This window comes from Anas platyrhynchos, chromosome 2, assembly GCF_047663525.1.
Source record: "Anas platyrhynchos isolate ZD024472 breed Pekin duck chromosome 2, IASCAAS_PekinDuck_T2T, whole genome shotgun sequence".
NCBI lineage: Eukaryota > Metazoa > Chordata > Aves > Anseriformes > Anatidae > Anas > Anas platyrhynchos.
In genome coordinates, this window is record NC_092588.1 from 9,160,254 (window position 1) to 9,181,642 (window position 21,389).

Consider the following 21,389-nt stretch of genomic DNA (forward strand, 5'->3'; position numbering starts at 1 on the left):
CATTTTTAATCATTAAAGGAAAGAGAATATCGACAACCTGGATAATAGTTCTGTACCGAAGTCATCATTCTGCAAAGCTCCATGTGGATATTTGCAACCATTAACCCTGTACTCTAGTAAAGACCATGTGTGTTGCAAGAGTGCTTGTTTGCAGGACAGTGAACAGGTGTTAGGGTTGATTAATTTATACCATTAAACAATTTTAGTAATAACCATCCAGAAAGTTACAGTTAACTACTGATACCTATCAAGGTATCTACTATAAGCTCATATTAAGACTCGGGAGAGAACAAAGCTTAGGTGTGATATCATTTAGAGGTGTGTGCTAGCTGACACAGAGCAGGTCAAAGAGCAGCTTTTGCACATACAGGGAAAATATCACTCACTGTCCTCAGCTTCAATTCATTCCTGATTATTTCACAGTCCTTTGCACATTTTGAAAAGCACAGAAAAAAAATATCTCATCGAATCCTTCTCTCATTAGCAGAACTTCATCTGCCTTTTCCTAAGTGCTGTAGGAGTCAAGGAGTTTAGACAAACACACAGCACAGCGATGGTGGCTCGTAGCCAAAGGGCCTGTCGCTGCACGCTGCTGAGCTGCAACACAGGCAGCAGAGAGCCCTGCTCCACAGCCGACTTGGCGAACACACAGAGAAGTGATCAGAGGAGCAGGAAATAACCACATTAACCATCGTCAGTGGTACACGGCAAGCGTTATAATTGCACAGTCAACTTATTAACCTCCCCATGATTCCTTTTTGTGTTGCTCAAAGGCAGTGACATGATGAGGTGTTCGCGGTTTCCCCAGCTCTGAGCTTTGCTGGAGGAGGGGAAAATACAACAGAGGAGCAGTCAGCAGATGGGAGGGAAGGGGTAAATATTCAATATTCATATCTCTAGTCACTTGAAACTGCAGTTGAGTTGCTATTTATGGAATGCTTTCATTACCTCTCCTGGTTAAAGAAAAAAATTAGTCATTGGTTTAGGTAACTTTAATAGATAAGGTCCAATTCCTCCTCCCCTCCCCCAACCCCCCCCCACCCCCCCCCAATTTATATTTTTATTTTTTTGGTCTATTTTCCACTAAGCGCTTGTTTAGGTGAAGGCTGTCAGAGTTACAGAGCCATCCAGAGACTGATTCATTCAGCTCTTTTATGTAAAAATGACAGCAATGTGCAGGGTTGGTTAGACAACATCCCCTGTAAAATGCAACTCATGCTTCTTCTCAGGACCCAGATCTCTCTCAGCCCAAGGTGCATTTTTTGTGATTTTTTTTTTGTTTTGTTTCCTGATGAATATGTTAATGTTGATTTTTTTTTCTTTTTTAGTATGCTGTCAAACCTGTTTCACAGGGCACGGATTTTTAGAAGGTCTAGAAATCAGCTCCTCCTTCAGCTTTGCAATACTAAAATAAAATAAGTGTCACCATTGTGACATAACAGCAAGGGAACTAAAAAGAAATATCAGATGGTTCGCTGAAAATCTAAGGTTTTAAAACAAATTAAATATGTGTGAAATGACTTCTGATTGCAAAACCCACTCCCAACAGCAGTGACATGGGATATGCTAAGGGATATTTTCACAGTAGCAGGATATTAAGTATAATTTTAATTAACTCATCAGTTACTTAAAATAATAAAACACAACACCCTCTTCCTAATCATTTTCCCTCACAGTGACTATTGTGACAAGCTGTCAGTTTTTCAGTTTTTATAAATCACAGAGTGATTGTACTTCATATGAATGATTGCCCCTTCCAGATGGATCCAGATCGATGCTCTAATGTTACTTTCAGGAGTCAGGACCCCTAGCCCCATCTCTGGGGTCACTTTGTATGGGCAAAACCAAGACTCACAGTGGCACCAGCTCTTTCCCCTCGGTCTTGTTCCTGGGAAAGGTAAGAGCAGGGACTTGGGTATACGAGGAGCTGTAATTGAACATTTTTTCCATTTAAACAAGGGTGGGAAGACCCCAGCATGTTCCATCCCACAAGGTGAGTCCAGATGCTGTCTTTACAGCTCGTTTTTCAGTAACAGCCCGGTTAATTGAAAGGTGTTTTAATGGTTTCTCAGCAGCTTGGCCGTCCCAGACCAGCTCACAGGGTAATGAGGGCACAAGGGATATCTCCCCTGCACCACAGCTGTCACAGCAGTATGCAGTGACCTCTTGCATCATTAATTTCTCCCTTTCCTGGCAATTAACTTGGCAGGACCCATAACCTTTCAGAAACCATTGTATGGATGTTAGAAGACAAGTTTTCATGAAACTATCTTAAAAAATAAATAAATAAAATAAAACTTTTTTTTTTACTTTTTTTTTTTTTTTTTCTTTTTTAAAATCTTTCCTACAGGAAAAAAAAAATCCACTTCATTTATTCATTCAGAATTTATTACAAAACTAAAACCACACCTGTGTCCAATACTGAAAAATCAACTTAATCAAAAGCAACATTTCTTCCTCTTAAACTTCCAGACCAGGTTGATCATGTGTCCATTACAGCTTAAGGAGCCCCACCATACTGCCCTCCCAGAGATATTCAGTTCTACCTCAGAGCTATCCCACCGAAGAGATCTATATAAAGAATGTTTGCAAGGAGACCTCAGCCACCAATTCACCCCACCTGGGCTCCCATCACATTTAGTGATAGAGAAGTGGTGCAGAAGGACTTTCATGGGACTGAGAGGAATGGGAAAAAAAAAAAAAAAGAAAAATTCTCCATGAGACAAATTCCAAGCTATTTTGAGTTTTACAGCTCAAAGTGAATATTTTATTTGCATCTTTAAACTCATGGTGAACACAGAGACCCCCACTATCACCCACTATCACCCATTGCTCCTAGCACACAGTTTCACAGGCTATACTTTCACGTTTGTTGCTGCCTCCATATTTAATCTCTATTCCCATGTAAAGCATACTGACATTAGCCAGACTTGGCTGGGTGGAGCAACACATCCTTTGTATTCTCTGTTTTGGAACATCACCTAACAAACATGTCATGCTTTTTTTGACAAAAAAATTTCATAGCAACAGCTGCAATGTGAACTTCCAATGACAGACACTTAGCCAGAGCCTAATCTGTATGCTTCATTTAAGAGGCCACAGATCATCCTTACAGCTCCAACCTATTCTCCCCCTTTTTATACACATGCTGGAGTATTTCTTTTGGATATCATAAAGCATTAAGTCGCGGTATCTAAACGGTCAAGAAAAAATTGGTTTTGTTCCATGTTCCAAGGGTAATTTCCAATTAAAATAAGCAATTAAATAAATAAATAAATGAAATCTGACTTTGGAGTAGAGACTGGTATCCAACCACCATTCCTCCTCTGAGGTGAGAACCATTACATCTAGACAATAACCATAATCATTTTTACTCAAGACCATCGTTTCAGTTTTGGGCACCTGTTTTCTGTGTAATTGCATTTTATATTTCAAGTTCTTTCAGCCCTGGTTCATAGTTTTGTAATAGCCTTAGATACTCCTTCTTGTGATCCCTGAGACTGTCAGAGATGATTAAAATGAGTTAATAATGAATTCTGCTTGAGGTCTGTGGCAGAACTGAGTCAAGCAGTGTGGCTTATTGAAATAAAGCCTTTGCTGGAGTTAATTGATTTAATTCCAATATATGAATACTTTCATGGGCTAAAAATAGTATTTTCTGCAGAGCTCTTCAAGCTAGTGAAGAAAAGCAAAACACAAATGATGATGGGAAGTTAAATGAGGTCAGATTGGAAATAAGGCACATGCTTTTGACAGCAAACATGATTAAATACTGGAACAAACTACCATGCAAACCAGTGAATCTATTATCTCCTCAAGAGTTCAAATCAAAATGATGGAGATCTTTCTAGAAATTATGCTTTCTTTCAAATACAAGTGCCTGAGTCCACTCATAGAGGAACACTACGGCTTTCTACAATGTGTGAAGGCCTGAAAGGCTGACTAGATAGCTTAAGATTTTTATTTTTTAATACCATAAATTTGTCATTGTCTCTTCACCACTGAGCTAAAGAAGTGAAACAGAAAGAAGCAAAATCTTCTGTCCTGGGAATGTCTCACAGCTCTTGCTGGTACTGACTGATGATGAAGAAGGCAAACCTGTCCCATTTCATGCATTGATTCAGAGCCCAAAAAAACATGATTTTTCATATGTCTCCCTTTGTGGAAGCACTAGAGGTGTTGCAAAGCAGTGGCTCAGCTCACAGGCAGACACTGTACCAAACTGTTCAGCTTCCCTACCATTCATATAGCTGCTTCATTGATTTTAGCAAAAACTCTGTAGTCAAGCATCAGGAAAGAAATTGAATTGCTCCCCAGCTGCATTCCACCATTCCCACCCCACCACCTCTCACTCTGCTGTTTCTCCTTATTTGCCCTGGTGCTCAGAGCAATGCACACATTGCATTTGTTCTAAGGAAAGGCTATTAGAGACCCTGAGGAAGAGCATTTGTTTCTTAACAGAATGAGTCTTTTCACAGAGCATTTGATGAGATCTCAGGAAATCTTTGTGTTAATTCAGTGGTGTGACCTTGGCTACAATGAGGGTGCTACTACTTCCACATCTAACTGAAATTATGACCTTGAGTTAAATGGATGAAGAGTTCCATATAAGCATAGTTCTTTTTTTTTTTGTCACAATGTCTCCCTGACATTTTTATATAAGCATATGATACGATGTAAGTAAGAGACCCAGCCTGACAAGATGTCTGGAGGTTTTTGTTACACAGCCAGAAAAGCTTCTGTTGAATAGAAAGCATGGGATGAAGTAAAAGAATGGAAATAAAAGCTCAAACAGAGGATCTGTAGAGGGAAGAAAGGGAGGCATGTTAAATGCTCAGAAAGTATCTTCCAAATAACGCAATTACCTATTTGCAACCTGTAATTCGTGATGCATTTCTCTTACTTTTCACAAAGACTGACAAGGAGAATTTTTCCCTTCCCCTCCTCCCCTGACCTGCACCATTACCTAATTCTGTCACCGAGATGAGAACAAGCTAAGTCCTAATATTTCACTTGGATTAGCAGTTCCCACCAAATGACAGAGGCAAAAGATTTGTACTGGAAAGTAACAATGGCAAAGCAGAATAAAAGACTCTGCTGCTTTGAATTATTAATAGTGTATCACCTCACTGCACATACCAATCACACTGCTCTCTTTTCTGGTGCCTCAGGAGAAAGGAACATAGTTTTCAGTGTACTTCAAGCCTTTTAAAAGTGCTTTGAGTCCACCTAGCTATTTCATACCTGGGATAGTTTCAGGGCAGGGCAGCCTTCTTAAAGACATAGAATCCTGCCTAGGGGTATAACAGGAGGCTCTCATGTGGGTTATTTTGGGAAGACTTTTTCAAAAGAAGCTAAATGGAAGGAGAACAGTTTAGTGTTCCACAGTCCTTCAAGTTCTACTTAAAAAAAAAAAAAAAGTGTATGATTTTCTGAGCTGCGATGCACCATGATTCCCTTCTGCTGGGCGTCTTTATGCACATTATCCCACAGATTATGTTCAAGCCTTTCCTAATGTATCTAAAAGCCCTGAACAGTATTTTGAGGAAGAGTAGCAGCTTCTTCAGGACAACCAGAAATTGCTTTATTGGACACCTCCAATGGGTGTCCTGGAGTTACTGTGGCTCAGGGGAAACATCAGCAGGGAAAACTCAGGGGGTTGTCAGTGTTGTATTTGCTGTGTCCGAATAAGTGTTCTAAAATATGACAACCTTGCTTCCTAACAAGCTTGTGGTTTAAGTTGCAGTGGACTAAAGCAAATTATCTCCATAGTGCCCTTCATAGCAGCCTCCACTATGGCTATTCCTCACCTAGGTAAAAAATGCTCCTGCAGAGTCATCTTTATTTGCAACCTCTCTCATCCGCTTATCTTTGATGGGTGAAGATTCAGAATGTAAGAACTTGCAGAGGAATCATGAATCTGTGATATTGGATTGAATTAACTAGAAAATTTAGGATTTTATTTCTATAGCAGAAGCTTGCATTTTACTGTTTGAAAGAATAAAGTATTTTAAACCTGAAACAAGTGTAAATGACACAGCAATATGTTTTTGCACCTGCAGGAAGGATTAAACTATTGACCCAAGAGATGAAAAAGATGAAGCATGCACGGCTGACCGAGTTGCAAATTTTGACACTCAATGCAAGGGGTAGCCTTTTGGGAGATAAATCCTGCCTGCCTACTGCAAGCCTGCCAGAAGCTGCTTTTGTGTAGGTACCCTCTTCACAATGCCACCACAAGGAAATGCAAGGATCTTGTGTACAGAGACATGGACATTGCTTGTTGGTGCAGTTCTTCTGAAAGTTATGTGCATGGACTCAGTATTTTACTACCTTGTGGTAAAAGCACCTAGGGCTGGATAATCTATACAAATGAGTTTAATGGTCCAGGACAAAATTAACATTTATTTCTAACCTTGGTTACTTTTAGTCTGTGACCTGAAGAATGTCATGCTAAATCCTGCAATTTCTATCCTAACAGCAAATACTTTTCTCAGCGGGACCTGCATCACATTTCTTCCAATATTCATGGAAACCTAACTCCTCCTAGATGCCTGAAGACTCCTTGTTCAGTTCAGGCTCCACTGTGCTGATGCAAATCTCAGTCATGGAGAGATGGATTGAGGATCCATCGGAATAAATGAACCCAAAGTATTACAGCAGCACCGAACAGCTCAAGTGAGACCTTTCCTCCCAAGCCAACAGCACAAAATGGCTACTAAGATTTTGCGTCTCAGACACCCCTGGGAATTTTCCTCCTACCCTGACCTTTCTTCTTGCCTTTCCTTCATGATCATGATCATGGCTGGAATCAAGACTCCAGGAGCCTGGTGCTCATTACCATGGATGCCAAAGCACATTAGAGACTGTTAAAGTTGAAGAGCCTTTTCCAGAGCAATCAGTTTGTAACAGATACCTTTCCAGACCTTTGTGACAGCACTTGGCTGCATTACATTTAGTTGTTTGGCACTGAAACACATGTATGCACAGTCTTAAAAAACAAATGTAGCAGATGAAACATCCCACACTTGACATTACCTGAACCCTTGTTAGAGTTCAGTGCAAATTCTTCCTTTGCTTTCAGTAAGACAGCTGGTCCCATGATCATCCTTATGGAAGCTATAAAGAGCCACAGGTACAGAAATAGAAAGGATGCAAGATCACATGCAAAACCTGTACATGTGCAAACACAGCCCCCAACCTGAATATCTGACACAAGATGAAAACAAGACACTGTTGAGTCTCAAGTCAGTTTTAAGAAAATAAAGACCAAAGGGTCTAGGATGCTTAAGAGGAAGAAAGAGAGAAAGAGAGAATAACACAAGCTCCTGTTGGAAGCAGGGAGCTTGAAAAAAATAATCAGAATTTCAATAAGGTTGTCTTAAAAATGGTTTTGGAAAACAATCGCATCTGCTGACTATCACAGTCTAATTCATTAGAAAATCTGTCATACTGCTTGCAGAGGAAAGTCAGTAGCATCAGAAACATTTCCAGTATTTTCTGAGAGATCCATTTACTCTGTAATGATTGTTTAGGTAACTTGGAAATACTTTCCCTCTTTCTTGTTTTCCTGTAACATCCTTAAATAGCATTCACTTTTTCGCCAACACTGAATGTTAATGTGCAAAAAGGTCAGCTGCTTTTGTCCTCTACAGTACATCATTTTTTAAAAGAAGCTCTTAACTCACGTGGGCCTCTAACAAATAAACATCAGATGCTCTTCTCAAGCTCAATGCTCCCTGCCTGGAACAAGGAAGGCAGATATATCTAAAAATATAACGCTTTTGTATTTATAGCTGAGCAAAAAGTTTAGTGTGCAAATTAAAGCTCATGGAAATCATCTGATTTCTCTCAGTGATCACATCAGTTTTCCAGAAGGTCACACAGCATTTCTAGATTTTTCAGGCCAGCTATAGGGCCCAAACTAACCTAGAGAGGTTTGCTATATCAATTTGGATATATGTGGTTTTAATGTGAAAGCATCAGGCTTTGAATGAGATAGGAATTGAAATGAGTTGGGGGACAAGAAGAACAGACTTTTCTAACCTGATTTCTTTCTGGCAACCCCCAGAATTCCCTGTTTCACTTCAGCTTGGGCAGGGGTTGTTATACTAACTCCATCCTATACACATGTGCCAGGAAGACTTAAATGAAAGTAACAATGAACAATAGCATTCAGGACATCTCTCTGCTGGGCCTCAGTGTGTTCTGAACTTATAGGACTGCAGTTATCCAGCGTATACATCTCTATTTATCCAACACACAGCACTGCAGTAGTCAGCACAGTGGCATTCCAGCTGCACAGCCAAATTGTTGTTCCCCACAGAGGTACCAATTGCCATTGACTGGGTGCCTGCTGATAGCCCCTAGCAATTGCAAAATAAAACCTATTGGTTTAAAGCTACCTTCATGATGTGTTGCAACTCATAAGGTGCTAGGATCTCTGGTCAGGAGAACACAGCCCAGGTAAGCCTGTGAATGGCAACAGTCATTTGAAAGACATCATCTGGGAAAGATAAAACTTTTTTCAGTAGTTTCACTTTGTTGAATACATAATCCAGCACTTCCTAATGTTAAAACACATCTGTATTAGGAAAAAAAAATAAAAATCCACAGTAGTTATTGTTCTAGAAATCCCCAAAACATTACCCTATGTGTTATATTCTCCTAAACATTATCTTCTATAAGCCACAGGCAATGTCCAAGCCGTTTGGCTAATTCCTCCTACATTTATTTTATGTCACACCAGACTCTAGTTGATTTGTAATACAGTCTGTAGTCAAAGTTGGAATCCCACTTCACTCCACTCCATATGGTGCAAATGGAGTTAGTTATCTCTTCAGTGCCCTGGGAAATGTTATCAGACACAAGACCAGGTGCAGTCACAGCTGATGAGGGGGAAGTATTCAGGAGTGGTTTTGCATTACTGCAGTGGGACTCCGCAAGATGCCCTTGGTGGTTCTCAGGTTGAATAAATCACTTCACCAGCCACTTCTGAATGTGTGTCAATAACGAAGAGTTTGCAACCAAAGGGGACAAAATGGATGGAGAGGAAAAGAAAAGAAAAAGGACTAAGTACCAGAGGGATTTGTTTGATGATGTTTGGCCTGTTCGTGTCAGAGTCAAAATTGCATTTCAGGTCCTTGATCCTAACGCAGACCTAAGGAACTGAGTTGTGTCATTTCAGATAGCCTACAAGGCTTTTACAGGCTGCTTTGTTGAGCTGACCATACACATCTGTCAAACTTTTCTCTCTCCCCATAAACAAACTCTTATGGAGGTGTTCCTGCCTGAAGAGTCTAATCCTCTTAGAGCCTCAAAAGAGACTCACATGGATTTTTGTCTGTTTTCTGTCAGCGTTAGAGGATTTGATTGATTCTTTCATTATTCTCCCAGCTAAGAATAATGGAGAGTGGCATTTTGTTTGGAGAGGTGCACATTGGCTTAAAAAACACTCCCAATCCATCTTGAAGTACCTGCTCCTGATAGAGCTCTGGAGAGCTGAGCAGCACTATTTCAGGTGTTCAGTCTGACACAGAAAAGATTTTTTTCCCTTCTATGAAAGTGTTACACTGAGTGTGTGATTGTATCCTGTATGGGTTTCTCTTTTGGTCTTAACCAGGGCTCAGACAGGGCCCTTCCAGTCCTGGAGTAGATCTGGGGTTGACTCTTGCAACCCTGAAGGGGAACAGCCACAAACTCCATCCCAGGAAGCCACAGCAGTAGCATGAGACAAAGATAAATGTAGGACATGGGGCCTTAGTGCCTTGTAGATGTATTGAGAAAACTGCTGCACAGCTGCAGGTGGGTCCCCAGCAGGTCACAGGTTTCTTCTCACAGAGGCACATGAAGAGTGAATGTTTGTAATGAAGGTTGGAGCACATCACTCCATGAGTGGCAGCAGACAGGGCACAGTGATCATTGCTTCTACTTTGAGTCTAAGCAGGGAGGTTGGAGCATGTCGATTTGGATGGAGAGGAACCTCATGCAGTTCAACAAGGGCAAGTGCAGGGTCCTGCACCTGGGAAGGAACAACGGCTTGTATCAGTACAGGGTGAGGGATGACCTGCTGGAGTGCAGCTCTGTGGAAAGGGACCTGGGGGTTGTGGTGGACAACAGGTTGACCATGAGCCAGCAGTGTGCCCTCATGGCCAAGAAGGCCAATGGGATCCTAGCTGGGATCCTAGCCTGCATCAAGAGGCATGTGGACAGTAGGTCAAGAGAGTCGATCCTCCCACTCTGCACTGCCTTGGTGAGGCCACTGCTGGAGTACTATGCCCAGTTCTGGGCTCCCCAGTACAAGAGGGGTGAAGAGCTTCTAGAGAGGGTCCAGCACAGAGCTACAAACATGATGAAGGGATAGGAGCATCTGTCCTATGAGGAAAGAGAGCTGAGCCTGTTTAGCCTAGAAGAGATGAAGAGGGGATCTCATCAATCTCTATAAATACTTGAGGGGACAATATTAAAAGGATGAGGCCAAACTCTTCTCAGTGGTGGCCAGTGATCGGACAAGGGGTAATGGGTATAAATTGAACCACAGAAGGTTTCATTGACATGTGAGGAAGAATTTATGGTTTGGGTGACAGAGCACTGGAACAGGCTTCTCAGAGAGGTTCTGGAGTCTCTTTGGAGATATTCAAAACCCACCTGGATGTGATTCTCTGTAACGTGCTGTAGGTGACCCTGCTTGAGCAGGGGCATTGGACCAGATGATCTCTGGAGGTCCCTTCCAACCTCAACCATGCTGTGATTCTGCGATGCTTCCCCTGGAGCAGACACTCAGGCTTCATTTCTGGCAATCAGCACACAGTGGAGGGATGCCCAGGTCTTACACCCATGCACAATAGCTTATGAATATGAAACTGTAGTTAATCCCCAACCTCAACTAAATAGAAACACCATTGGTTACAGTTGTTGCTACCGCATTCACTGAGTGCACCTGGCAATGGAGTGGGGTCCTGCTTTCAATAAACAAACCTGCCTCTGCATGGTCCCTCTTACCTGTGTTCTGGAGTCACCCAGAGCACATTTTTCTGTTAGGTACAGTATAGCAGTGGTGGTAGCAGAAAACACGGCCATCCTGAGGCTACAGAATGGCTGAGATCTGGGTTTATATCCAAGCTCTAATACAGCCATTGGAAAAAGCTGTTTCTCTCTGCCTTCTGTTTCATTTATTTAGAAACTGAAACATTCAAATGGTGAAAAGCCTCCTTCATATTTTAAAGGTTATTAACATGCTGATGCCCTGGTTGCCTGCAGGATTGCAGAATACATGAATGAAAATGCAAGATGTGGCACAGAACCTCTGCTTTGACTAAATCTCTATTTGCATTCAGCACAGACACTGTGGCACACAGACGCTCCTCTGGCAACTTGAACCCGGTTAAAACACCCTGGCTCCTGTTTGAATAGCTCTCAGTAAGGCTGCCAGATGACAAAACCCCCCCAAGTGAGAATTCCTTTATCGCTTAGGTGTCATCTTAGGATAAAACAGCCAAAAGTGGGCCAGTTATGCTGTCACCAGAACACTTCAGGAGCAGCCCTCACTATTAGTGTCAGTGCTTCCTCAGGCAAAGAATGGTTTAGAAAGAGAAGGAGAGATCTGGGGGAAAGCACTTGAATTTGGCAAGAATATAACAATTAGCACTAGAGATGAGGATACTGAAGCCCAGGAGACCTTTCTTAGCTGCTGTGCTGTTATCACATGATGGGGGAGCATATTTGAAGGTAATAGCAAGTAACTTCATTAAGCTCTCAACGGACTGGGAAGCTTGGAGAGCATTAAAAAAAATAAATAAATAAATCTCTCTCTCACCAGGTGGCTTTCAGCAAGCTCTCCTAGTTCCCACACAATGGTATTTTCAGTATCATATTAAACACAGTAGGAAACTTAAATGCTTAAATGTCCTTGAATGTTTTTGTCTTCTGTTTTGGCAACTATTTTCCTTTGCTGCCCTCTTGTGGTATTATAGGAAAAAAAAAAAAAAAAAGACGCCCATTCAGAACAAAAATAAAAGGTTTCATTCACCAAAATACATTCTGACCTAAGTTCACCTAGACTGGAGACAGATCTTTGTGAAATTAGTTTGTTTAATTTCATATTGTTTCTTCATGAAATATGTTTCCCTCTGAGTGTCAGGGTGGCTATGGTAAAACATCTCAGATGTAAAATATCCATTTTGTAAAAATCATCATTCAGGTTGGGTGAAACCAGCATGAAGCAATTTTTTCCTGAAGGACCTCTGTGGAAATATAAATATGTGCATGTATATATATATATACCAATATATAAGCAGGTATGCAAATATGTACATGTTTATGCATAAATATTTATACATATATATACAGAGAAAGTACAATATGAAAAGGAGTTTAGTTACTGCGGCCCAAGCAGAATTCTCATTCTTATTGTCATGATTTCTAGGACAGACAAATAAAATCTTCCTGGATTAGCTTTGAAGCAAATCCCATTCTTGGGAGACTGTAACAGATTTTGAAGAGAAAGAGTCAGACAAGATTAACAGCCAAAACTTGCTTTCCGTTAAACAAAGATATGCTGAAGTGAACAAGTTTGCAGCAGCACATCAGTTCAGAGGATTGCAGCAGCACTCACACTGTGCACACATCTCACATTACAGACAACTTTGATCTGATTGTTACCCAAGATTTTCCAAGATGTCTATATCTTTGATAAAGCTTTAAGTCCCCAAAAAGAGCTGAAGAATGATCATTCATGAGTTTATCTGCTTATAGAACTCTGTGAGCTGGCGAATGATTAAGATTATGCAAGGTCTTGCTTGTTATGAGGGAAATATTTTTTCACTTGCAGAAATTATAATGCAATACATTCTCCATGCAGGCAGTCTTTTTATGCAAAATATGGAAAGGATAAAAAATCCTAAATACAATATATATACATATATATATATTTATATGTATATATATATAATGTCATAAGCTAGATCCTATAAAGACTGCTTAAGTAGGTAGGACTAACAAAAGCCACAGACAATTTACGGTTATCTTCTGCCAGTGGCATCATAAAGAGACACTGTATGACTTCATAGTGGTAAGTCATTAGAAGTGACCTGAATTTTGCATTTTATATCCATAGTAGGTTCTCTTACAGGCTACTAGTTTATTAACATCTTTAATTGCCACTGAATAATGCAGTCATATGATCTTTATTTATGAGTAACTAAATGTTATTATCCAATACAGGGTGGCCAAGAGCAGATAATGCAATCATAGCTGGATGAGCTGCAGCCAAGGCTGCCTCCAGCTTGCTGCACTGTCAAGGAAAATATCCACAGAATACGTGACATAAACCTGTAAGGCCTGAAGGTCTTTATGTTATCCCAGTAAAACAGTGCTGTGAAAGCCTGTGGGACTTCAGGGCTCTGTAGGTACAGCATCACAGTGAAACACGGTCTCAAATTAGGCACTGAAAACAGCATCAGCTGAGACACTTAAAATATGCTATTTTGTTTTTTTTTCTGCTTTTTTCCTCTTCAGTTAAAATTTATCTTTTTAAGAAGACTAAGTTTGTATCCCATAAAAAGCAGGCATATATTCACATGTTTTATAAGTGCCTAATATTTCCAAAACTCAGGCAGTTTATTTACCCTAAGCTCTTTCACTGGGCATGGTCTACCATTAGCCTGACAACAAAAGCAAACAGAGGTTTTATAGTGGTCATTAACACAAACAGAGAAAGGAACCCTCTTCAGTAAGTCCACCACAGACCCCTTTCAGACACCTCTTCTTTGGGCAATGATGGCACATACAAGCAGACCATGTTAGCTGTGTTGGGAAGCTAAATATTAGTCCTCAGGGTGATAAATTGGAGTGGTTTTCCCACCTTCCTCTCCCAGCAGATATATTCATGCAAAAAAGTGTATTCTTTGGGATACTTCACAGTCACTGCTCATGTACGTCCAAACGTTAAACTTTCTTATAAAATGTTGGCATTTGCAAATATGTGTTCATATTTGATATTTTCAGGTATTTCATATTTTCAGAAGATATTTTCAGGGATCCATATCAGGACCCTGCTGATTTCAGAGGATAATATACCATATCATATTCATCATATTGTCAGACCATGCTGCATCATAGAATGTAATACATTTGGATCCCAAAATTCAAGGCAACTACACATGCTTTGTGTTTGTGATTCTGCAGTCATTCAGAGAAACTAAGAGCATTCTTTTTGTAAATTCATTGAATTACTTTAAAAAGTTTAAAGGGGGAGATCATATATCCTAGAGGAGGACATGTGGCAGACAGAGTGGGAAAGTTAGTTGTCAAGCAATTTATTCATGATGCTGGAACAATACAGAACAGCTACTTTCTGTGCAAGTTTTGGAAGGAAAATATAGTGAATATCTTGTCAAAAGTTGTAAGTGCTGTGGGCTGGGATCTCAGTTCCAGAGAGTGAATCACTGGGGTGGTATGGAGTCATCTATTGTGAGGTTGGCACTAAATTTTAAAGTACTCTAGCTAGACTCTACTAGACAAAATTAAGAAGGCATCATTAGGACGTCATGTTCAACTGTTTATCTCCAAATATTTTCCAGTAAGATCAACACCACAATGTCACAGATGAGAAAAAGAAGGCACAGAGAGACAAATCAATTTATTCAAGGTCACGAAGCAAGCAAGAGAGCTCTATTCTTTGAACCAGAGACCAGTACTCTGCCCACTTGACCATATTGCATAATGTTTTCATTCTCTATGGCCAGAAAAAGCTCTATTTGTTCACATAATGCTTGGCATAACTAGCTGTGACTGCCCCTCTGAGAGTGATGGATGTTATTCAGTATGCTAAATAGTCTGGCCATTCACCAGTGCTCTCCACCCATGTGAACTCCAACTATTTACCTCCTATCTGTCCATACAAAAGCACACAGTAAGTGACAGCACTACCTTATGTTGCAAAACAGAGTCAGGAAAATGTTATCATCAGCAATTTGCTATAGTAATTACTGTTTTGTTTAAAACAGTGTCACTTCAATAAACTCATACACCGCTTGTCATAAATCTCATTAACAAACAGTCCAAACACGAAGAGTAAAAATATCTATTACCTTGACATGTGGGGGAAGGTGTGCAAAGAAAATTAGGATGCTGTTCTAGGCCAATGCAAATTTCTATAAATCACCTACTGGTGCAAATTGATATAGCTCTGTTGTATTGACTGATGCTACATTAACATGGGCAGACATTCTAGCTGATAAAACATCATTTTTGTCATATCTAATTTAAGGAAAAACCTAACCAATCAAATGCTCTGAGCATTAAAAAGAAACCAACACCCTGAGGTCATAATTTCCTGCAATCATTGTTCTTGTGTCCTCAGGCAGAATCTGGCAAAATGGGTGAACTCATTGTTCAAATCACAGATTTACACTCAGTGACCCCACAGTAGCATTTAACACCCACAGTATACAGCATAAATGATGAGAGAAGGAAGTGATGCCAATTAGTATCTGACCTGTTGATTTTCAGTAATGAGCAACACATTCAGTTCTGCAGCAATTCAGGGACACATGGAAGAGTCCTGGTTGCCAAACTGTACTGACAGCCTGCTCACTCAAACTTTGTGAATTCACCACATTATTTTGTCTTGGAACACTAACAATACATTTATTCACTGGGAAAAAATAATTTATCTCACTTCCATTCCTTTGCTTTGCTCCTTTTTTTTTTTTTTTTTTTTTTTTTTTGACAACAAAATCCGTAAAATCTAATGAATTGCAGAATCACATTGTATTGTGCTGTGGCTGGAAAAGTCACTGTGATATATGTTACTTTCATGTTTCAAAAACTTCTCTTTTATTTTTGTCTCACTGGAGCAAAGAATTAACTATATATTTTTCTTTCTTTATATATATTTATTATTGTTTTACATAAGCACCAACAAAGCGTAAGGCCCTTTTATCTTTATAACTTTGTAAATTATAGCCAACCTCAGAGGATAATCCTGTGTCCCAAAACTTCACAGATTAAAGGAAAAGGATAGACACAATTATGGCATGGGTATAGGAGGCATGATGTGAGGCAGGAATAATGCCTCTTACCCTTATGCTGCTAGTGTTTGTCTTGGCATGTGAGGTTTTGGAGGGAAGAAACAGAAAAATATAGAAAATAAGCCAATGAGAAAAATAAGGAGCACGAGGAGGTTTACTGCAATGGCTGGAGCTCAGTCTAAGAGAACGGCAAATTGTCTGCTTTGGGAAAGGGCTGCCCACACCTACAGAGAAGAGCACTTGACACAACCCTAACCCTATCTCTGTCTGACTTGTCTGTGCATCTACTCCTTCGTGTCTCTCCCGAAAAGAGAGTGACACCTAGCTACTCCACATCTACATGGCCATGCCAGCTCTTCACCTGGGTATGGCACAGTAGTTCCTGGTTTCCAAAACAAGGCTTCAATAAACCATCTCCCCTGTGACCATGATCAGAGAGATTTTCATGTTCATAAACACCTTGGTCTGGGACATCACAATGCACCCTGATACAAGGACCTCAGTTTCCCCTCCTTGCTCCTGAGCTGTTTTATTGGTATTTTGAGCAGACATCCGCACAGTGCAGCAGTTTTCCCAGGAACTGTTTCTTTTGTGCCCTACAGCATGAGCCCAGATCACAAATCAGGGCTGACTTCCCCATAGGAGATCTCCCAAAGCTCACATGGTGGTGTGAGTGTCACTGCAAGGAGAGGCTAGGGAGGACATGTTTGCATGGAGCTGTAAGTCCCAGGAGAAGAAAGAGTCCTTACCTCCAACAGCCACTCCTTAATTTATGCCCTGCTGGTGCACCATTAGTCAGATGTGATGAGGTTTGGAAATGTTCAGAGAAAAACAGAGCAGTTACACCCCAAGGAGAGCTTCATCTATTCAGCTCAGATTGACCTGGGAGGTCCGGGAGGTTTCTAATCAACAACGTTGCTTTTGAGTTGAATCTCAGCTGGTGGCTGGACAGCCACTACTGTAGTTTGTGATGGCAGGACTGCAGCCTGCGGCATTATTTAGCTAGATTAGTTCACTTTCTAATGTTTTCTTTTTGATTTAACTTCTCCAGTTTTCCAGATGCCTTAATTTTTGCTCTTTGCTCTCCACCAATTGGAATATGCTGTCCTACATACATGTAGGACATGATGCTCTGGAAACATAGATAAGACTGACACCTCTCAGATAAATGATCAGTTTGCTTTGCTCAGTTATTTTTTTATGTTGATCAAAAGATTCAGTAGTGGGTTATTGAAAATTTGCAGCATACTAGAAAATAGGACAGAAAATAGGACATCTGGACCATCCTCCTGACCCAAACCCCATCTGCTCAACCTATAACATTCTCACTGCTATATTTCCGTCTCTATATTTTATACAGCACCATTGATTTTTCATATTCTTCTAGCCACTGCCTAAAACAAACAAACAAAAATATTTCCTCTTGATCATTTTGCTTCTTTCTCTCTAAACTGAATCTCATTTTGTATTTGATAACAGCTCTGTGTCTTTTTAATGTTATTTCTATCTCCTGCCTGATGTTCACATTTCCCCTCGATTTAATAGTCTTTGAGAATCCCATTAACAAGCAGCCAACTCAGCCTTCCTAGACCATTAACAAGGGTGTTAAACAAGACGGACTCTAATGGTAACCCATTAGCCACTTCCTCAAAAATGATGCAGTTTCAGTGGATTTAACCAACTTTTCTGCAAAGAAATTTTGAATTAATGTTTTGGGTTAGATTTCTTCAGACATTATTCAAATTATCCCTTCAAAATCCATAGCTGATTTTCATGTTTCTTTCCTTCATTTATTTCCTGGTGTTAAAGGAGAACTGCAGACAGCAAATCTTTGTGCTATAATTCTGTTAAAAACAAGCCTCCAAAATGTATCTCATGCTTTTTGCACACAATGCCAGTATTTTCTTCATTTTAGGACTCTCCCACCATTTCATTCACCGTCAAAGGAAAAACAATTGCCAGGACCAGTTTCCCTTCACCCTCTGAGCACTCTTCTCTAGATTTTCAGAGCTGTCCCCAGTTGTCTGATGTTTTTCAATCAATGGTGTTGTTCACCTCAATGAATGTGTTTCTTTGTGACTCAGACTAGGTTTTAGCTTCAAGGGGATGTGAAAAAAAGAGCGAACCTCTTTTGTAGTACTTGATGGAGCAGTTGGACAGTGCATCGGAGCATTGAGTGTTGGGACCTGAAGGCAGTTAGGTCTCTGAGAGGCACTATATAGAAAAAAAAAAAAAAATAGTGCAATAGCTCTGTTGTGTTCTTTTCCTGCTGGTGAGATGTTGAAGGGCATCCCATGACCTTCACAGAGTTGATGGATGAGACACAGCTCTCAGAATTGGGGCACACCTGGTGACCTAAGTGCTTGGGTGTCAACACCTGAAGTCCTCAATGTGCTTGCTTTCCTCAGTTGCCCTTGGGATTTGGTTCTCCTGAGACCTTTGCTCATTGTCACATGGGGCCAGAATACCTCAGTTTCAGCCCATCATAAAAAAGGGAATATAGATTCATGATTGTCTCTTTCCAGCTGACATCTGCTTTACTTTATCCCCAAGCTATGCAGAGATGGCAGGTGTCTTTGCCTTGAGGTGACTCACTTGCTTCCAACTGGATAGTTTAAAAGCTTGGCTAAGAAGGGTTAATTAATTTTGGGAGATATTCTTCAATGCTCATAATTGATTTTATACTTAATGATATTTAGAGTGTTAGATATATAGGTTTTTGGATAGCAGAGAAATTATTTATTCACAGGAACGGAAGGCTGTACAGATCCTTGCTCAGTTTTGTGAGTGGGAAAAACATTCCAAACCTGTGGTTAGATGGCTTGAAGAACAGCAATACAATTATAAATTTACCAGTCTTAGAACAGGAAATGATCTGTTTAATAGACTCCTAATTCAACCACCTACTTTAATTAGGAGAGAATGTAATTAACATTGAAATCACTGCCTTGAGACACAGGTTTATAGGAAGAACGAACCAAAGATGTTACAGCCTCAGCCCACTGGCCAAATTCTAAAGTTAAGGGTATTTAAATAGCCATTTCATATCCAGGAAGTACTTCTGAACTGCTGAACAGTTACTTTTTCATACACTCTTGGCCAGTTTAAATTTTATTCTTTCATTATTGTTTGCCATGCATAGGAAACATTAGCAAAAAATAGTGCTTTCCTAAAAATCTCAGACTTACGTCATTGCATGCTCAGAACTAGCCCTGAAGAGAAATTCATGGAGAGCTATTCAAGCCTCATACAAAGGGCATAAAACTCTCCTCTCTGAACTGAGAGATTTTTCTGCAAAAACTTGCATATACTTTTTTAGACATCTTTCCTAGATATCTCGACACCAAAGCTCCTATTTGTGCACCTCAGTTCTATGAGGTTTCTAACGAGATCTAAACTAGCACACGATAGACATGTATTTTACAGAACTGGTAAAACACATAGACATTTTATAGAGAAACACAACATTAATTGAAAGTCTCCAAAAAGGACTCATTTTTATTCCTACAGAAGGCAGGGATATAATCCATGACTCTCCTGTCAGCTCATAGCAAAGAATCTTGCACTTAATACTTAAATAAAGGCATCTTTCCTATCTTGTTAAAACCAGATGGAGGCTTTTCATAGTTTGACTAGGCCCCATCAAGCTAAAAAGAGACTGTGATTAATGTTTAACATTGGTAACTTCAACACAAATAGCAGCACTGGTAGTGACTGACTCTAAGAATTTTAAATCACACAAGAAATATGTTGAATTCTACTCAAAAACTCATGGGTTTGGTTTATTTCTGTGTCAAATGCTGCATACACTGATGTAGATCCACTCAGCCAACACACCAAACCTCTGCAGTTGTAATGATGTCATGGAGTAAGAGGGCATAAAAAGCTATGGGAGGTGCACAGCGAAGTACTAAGGATAGAGTTTAATCCACAGTGCATCTGTCTGCTCATTAATGGACTGGAACCTTGCAATCCAGACCTCAGGAAGGAATTCATCCTGACAGTAGACACCTGTCTGGAGCAGCTCTCTAACTGTCTTTGTAGTCAATGGTGAGCTAGTCAGCAGAGTTCGGGCTGTTACCTGTCCAGTTAAATGCAGGCACCTATTTAGCAGTGAAACCAATCACAACCCGTGTTCCACTGACTCTATTGAGCACAACTCCACTGATTACAAAAATTCTGTGGTCACTCATTCCATGTAAGAATCTAAATTATAAACACTTAAAACTGAGTGAAATTCCTCCGCAGATACCGCTGTCCTGACGTTTGGGGGCAGCAGCTGTCATAGAAACTTGGTGGTAATGTAATGCAAAACTGAAATGGTACCCTAGGGAGGATGTCAGCTCTTCTCTGCAAGGAGAACTGAAAAGTTAGAGGTCTGGCTCCATCCTTCAATCAGAGAGCTGGGTGGGCATTGCAGTACTTAGTGTCTATCAACAAGATCTGCCAAAGTCATTCTACCTCCCCTCATTCTTTAATGTCCTCAATAAAAGATAATGATAAACTCCTACTATGCTTTTCTTTTTCAAGGGTTAATGGTTCATTATCTTCCTGCTTTTCTTTTCACTAAGTAAATTGTTTATTTAATTCTCTAGCTAATATTGAATCTGATATTAATGTACTTGTCATAAATTCCCTTTTCATCTCTGTTATTATTCTGATGTCTGTCATTCAAGCAAAATTCAAATTTCTCATAAGGATACTATACAGAAAATTAAAGGTGATGTCTCATGGTTGCTAAAAAAAGCTCCTTTCCATTATCCATCATTACCATAATGAATTGTCATCGTTGACAAGAAGAGGTGCAAAATCAGTTTTAAAAATATCCTGCCTCTCAAATTGAAGTTAATCAGGTCATCCCTTGGGATGAAAAGATTTTAATTTGTAGTATCTGTCAAACCTTGGCCAAGGAAAATAACCTGTATGAATATTTTAAAGGGAAACTTTATCCTGCAAAGCCAGGGGGATTTCTTTATTAACAGCAGGGTAAGGACCCCCAAATGAGATTAGTCTCCTTCAGGTTTAGTCCTTTTGAGGCCGTGCAAACACTTTTACTATAAACAAAATACTACAGGAGTGGAGAAGTGTTATATCCATATTATTGTAGGGGTGCTAAAGTAGGAAAATCCTAACTTGAGAAAGGTCACAAAGAATGTTGTAAAAGTCATAACTGACCTGAGGCCTGAGATGTTGGCTTATTCACAGGATCATCTTCTAACACCTATTCTGCAGTTCTGGCCAATGGAAAGCTCCCTCTGACCTTTTACAAACATCAGTGTTGAACCACTCACGGAAGAAAAATCCAAGGTCCCTTTTCAATCCTTCCAGAAATCAGTTAATGTGGTTTCTTCTTCAGCT